At 38.1% G+C, this 4344-nt stretch overlaps 1 long non-coding RNA gene across 1 annotated transcript; it reads right to left on the bottom strand.

Moving 5' to 3' along the window:
* Window positions 1-213: 213 nt before the first annotated feature.
* LOC148973382 (uncharacterized) lies at window positions 214-1869 on the bottom strand. The gene is made up of 4 exons (XR_016146907.1): window positions 1479-1869; window positions 824-898; window positions 615-688; window positions 214-533 (listed from the first exon to the last, which is right to left on the bottom strand). It is a non-coding gene; the product is annotated as an uncharacterized LOC148973382 (long non-coding RNA).
* Between the last annotated feature and the right edge of the window lie 2475 nt (window positions 1870-4344).

Genomic DNA, 4344 nt, shown 5'->3' with positions numbered 1-4344 from the left:
AATTTGTTTTGTCATATGACAGTTATGCATGAATACATTTATATTCATAAATGCAGTGAAACATCTCAATTATCAGTCAATCGATGAATTAATGGATACATTAATTAAATAATTCAATTTTATATACTGACAACAATAATAAAAATGAATAAATGAGTAAAAGAACAAATAAAAGTAACCATCACAATAAACAAATGCATTATACAAGTCAACAACACATGAAACAAAGCTTTATTCAAACTACAAGCATGTATTTACAGGGCTGAACACCACATCCTAATGCCGTCTCAACACAGCGGTTCCCATTCTGCGGCTTTATTCTGATGAATTCACCAGAGGGGACTTGCCTTCGTCCCGGAGCTTGTTGCTGCGCTGCGCTTCACAATCTGAGGCAATAAGGGCAGGTGGAGAGATAGAGGGTCTTGTAAGGGCAGGTGGAGAGATGGAGGGACTCATCCATGGCACCACTTCCAGGATGCAGCTCTAGGCTCCTCATCCTCAGTGCTCACACCAGTCTGCAGACATTTCAGATCCTACAAAAATGCACAAACATTATACAAAAGCAGTAATTTTAACACAATGTCATTTGATTTATGTATTAAAAATAACCTTACTTTATATTTGAGTAAAATCCCTAAAACAAATGCTGCCATCATCTTTCCTTGCAGGTCTTGCTCCACCACAAAAGCTATGCAGCAAATGCACAGAAATCAAGAATCAGAAAAGTGTTGTAATTTCTCTACTTGAAATTTGTACAATAATTCAAATAAACTACAATTTAAGATTGAATAGATTTTGTTATCCATTTCTGTAGTATACTCACTCAGAGCCTTTCATGACAGCATTCAGCATCATGAGCCTCTCTCCAGCAGATAAACACACGCGTGTTCTTCTGTCCCTGTAACATACAGACAAGATTCACATTACGAGTTCAACACTGAATTTACATGCTGAGGTTGATGTGTTAACTCACTTTTAATCCAACTTAAATGTTCCTCAATATATCAACACTAATAAGGGACAAATTAAATATAACATATTTAGTTACTTTATAGATTTGTTTATTTACCTTATTTACAGTAGGCCTACATTTGTGTAATGTAAGTAGTGTTGACAACAGTGAATTATCCTTCATAATAATAGCACACATAACGTTACATCACTCAGATGTATTTTTCATGTTGGGATGTGCTCATCTGCAATACTTAAACAATATTTTCATTTCAGATGTAAATAGACATTTTAAATAAGCGTATTTAAGATGTAACGTTATATGGTTATGTAAATCCATTTTAGAAACTTACGTGTAGCGTACTTACTGGAGCTCCCCAGTTTAACTAACTAATAAAACATGTGTTTACAGCAAAATCACAACTATACTATACTGTCTAAGTCCTTTAGACCTTCAACAGTTAAAACGTTTACTCTATAGTAGTCTAACACATACGATTTAAACACAAGAAACCGTGTTTACTCACATTTGAAAACCCCTGCTGATCTCCGATGTTGATAATTACGTATGCTCTCCCGTGGCCTTCTGGGATAGAAGAGTATCCATCGGATGAACACTCAAAAATCGGGGCGAAAGCAGGAGATCATCCGGGAACTTCTCGCCTACTCTTTTATGAGTACTGAGGTTTCGGACATACTACTCCTTTCAAATACTGTTTCCCCCTACTATATAGTACGAAAGTAGGAATATTCGGACGTACTATAAGTATACGTATGCCCGAATCTCGCGATAATTAGTACGTCACTCTGGTAATTCTCGCCTACTCTTTTATGGATACTAAGGATTTGGACATACTTATTCGCTCGCCTACTGCTTTTTCCATACTATATAGTAGGGAAGTATGCGGTTTCGGACGCAGCCAAAGTCTCACAGCCCTCTATCATAATCCAGAGTTTTGAGAAGATTGGAGGAACTTAATTTTTCGCCCAAAAGTGAAAAAAAACAAAAGGGGTAACACTGTCGTTTTTTTTTCGGGTCGAAATTTTGAAATTCGATATCTCAGCTCTGGAAGGGTCTAGAGCCTCCATTTTTGCACTCAGGTCAAAGTCTCACAGCCCTCTATCATAATCCAGAGTTTTGAGAAGATTGGAGGAACTTAATTTTTCGCCCAAAAGTGAAAAAAAACAAAAGGGGTAACACTGTCGTTTTTTTTTCGGGTCGAAATTTTGAAATTCGATATCTCAGCTCTGGAAGGGTCTAGAGCCTCCATTTTTGCACTCACGTCAAAGTCTCACAGCCCTCTATCATAATCCAGAGTTTTGAGAAGATTGGAGGAACTTAATTTTTCGCCCAAAAGTGAAAAAAAACAAAAGGGGTAACACTGTCGTTTTTTTTTCGGGTCGAAATTTTGAAATTCGATATCTCAGCTCTGGAAGGGTCTAGAGCCTCCATTTTTGCACTCACGTCAAAGTCTCACAGCCCTCTATCATAATCCAGAGTTTTGAGAAGATTGGAGGAACTTAATTTTTCGCCCAAAAGTGAAAAAAAACAAAAGGGGTAACACTGTCGTTTTTTTTTCGGGTCGAAATTTTGAAATTCGATATCTCAGCTCTGGAAGGGTCTAGAGCCTCCATTTTTGCACTCACGTCAAAGTCTCACAGCCCTCTATCATAATCCAGAGTTTTGAGAAGATTGGAGGAACTTAATTTTTCGCCCAAAAGTGAAAAAAAACAAAAGGGGTAACACTGTCGTTTTTTTTTCGGGTCGAAATTTTGAAATTCGATATCTCAGCTCTGGAAGGGTCTAGAGCCTCCATTTTTGCACTCACGTCAAAGTCTCACAGCCCTCTATCATAATCCAGAGTTTTGAGAAGATTGGAGGAACTTAATTTTTCGCCCAAAAGTGAAAAAAAACAAAAGGGGTAACACTGTCGTTTTTTTTTCGGGTAGAAATTTTGAAATTCGATATCTCAGCTCTGGAAGGGTCTAGAGCCTCCATTTTTGCACTCACGTCAAAGTCTCACAGCCCTCTATCATAATCCAGAGTTTTGAGAAGATTGGAGGAACATAATTTTTCGCCCAAAAGTGAAAAAAAACAAAAGGGGTAACACTGTCGTTTTTTTTTCGGGTCGAAATTTTGAAATTCGATATCTCAGCTCTGGAAGGGTCTAGAGCCTCCATTTTTGCACTCACGTCAAAGTCTCACAGCCCTCTATCATAATCCAGAGTTTTGAGAAGATTGGAGGAACTTAATTTTTCGCCCAAAAGTGAAAAAAAAACAAAAGGGGTAACACTGTCGTTTTTTTTTCGGGTCGAAATTTTGAAATTCGATATCTCAGCTCTGGAAGGGTCTAGAGCCTCCATTTTTGCACTCACGTCAAAGTCTCACAGCCCTCTATCATAATCCAGAGTTTTGAGAAGATTGGAGGAACTTAATTTTTCGCCCAAAAGTGAAAAAAAACAAAAGGGGTAACACTGTCGTTTTTTTTTCGGGTCGAAATTTTGAAATTCGATATCTCAGCTCTGGAAGGGTCTAGAGCCTCCATTTTTGCACTCAGGTCAAAGTCTCACAGCCCTCTATCATAATCCAGAGTTTTGAGAAGATTGGAGGAACTTAATTTTTCGCCCAAAAGTGAAAAAAAACAAAAGGGGTAACACTGTCGTTTTTTTTTCGGGTCGAAATTTTGAAATTCGATATCTCAGCTCTGGAAGGGTCTAGAGCCTCCATTTTTGCACTCACGTCAAAGTCTCACAGCCCTCTATCATAATCCAGAGTTTTGAGAAGATTGGAGGAACTTAATTTTTCGCCCAAAAGTGAAAAAAAAACAAAAGGGGTAACACTGTCGTTTTTTTTTCGGGTCGAAATTTTGAAATTCGATATCTCAGCTCTGGAAGGGTCTAGAGCCTCCATTTTTGCACTCAGGTCAAAGTCTCACAGCCCTCTATCATAATCCAGAGTTTTGAGAAGATTGGAGGAACTTAATTTTTCGCCCAAAAGTGAAAAAAAACAAAAGGGGTAACACTGTCGTTTTTTTTTCGGGTCGAAATTTTGAAATTCGATATCTCAGCTCTGGAAGGGTCTAGAGCCTCCATTTTTGCACTCACGTCAAAGTCTCACAGCCCTCTATCATAATCCAGAGTTTTGAAAAGATTGGAGGAACTTATTTTTTCGCCCAAAAGTGAAAAAAAACAAAAGGGGTAACACTGTCGTTTTTTTTTCGGGTCGAAATTTTGAAATTCGATATCTCAGCTCTGGAAGGGTCTAGAGCCTCCATTTTTGCACTCAGGTCAAAGTCTCACAGCCCTCTATCATAATCCAGAGTTTTGAGAAGATTGGAGGAACTTAATTTTTCGCCCAAAAGTGAAAAAAAACAAAAGGGGTAACACTGTCGG

The sequence above is a fragment of the Pimephales promelas genome, chromosome 16 (assembly GCF_988280905.1).
Source record: "Pimephales promelas chromosome 16, fPimPro1.hap1.1, whole genome shotgun sequence".
NCBI classification, from domain to species: domain Eukaryota; kingdom Metazoa; phylum Chordata; class Actinopteri; order Cypriniformes; family Leuciscidae; genus Pimephales; species Pimephales promelas.
The sequence above is the reverse complement of the archived record's forward strand: the minus strand, read 5'-3'. Positions and strand labels throughout refer to the sequence as shown.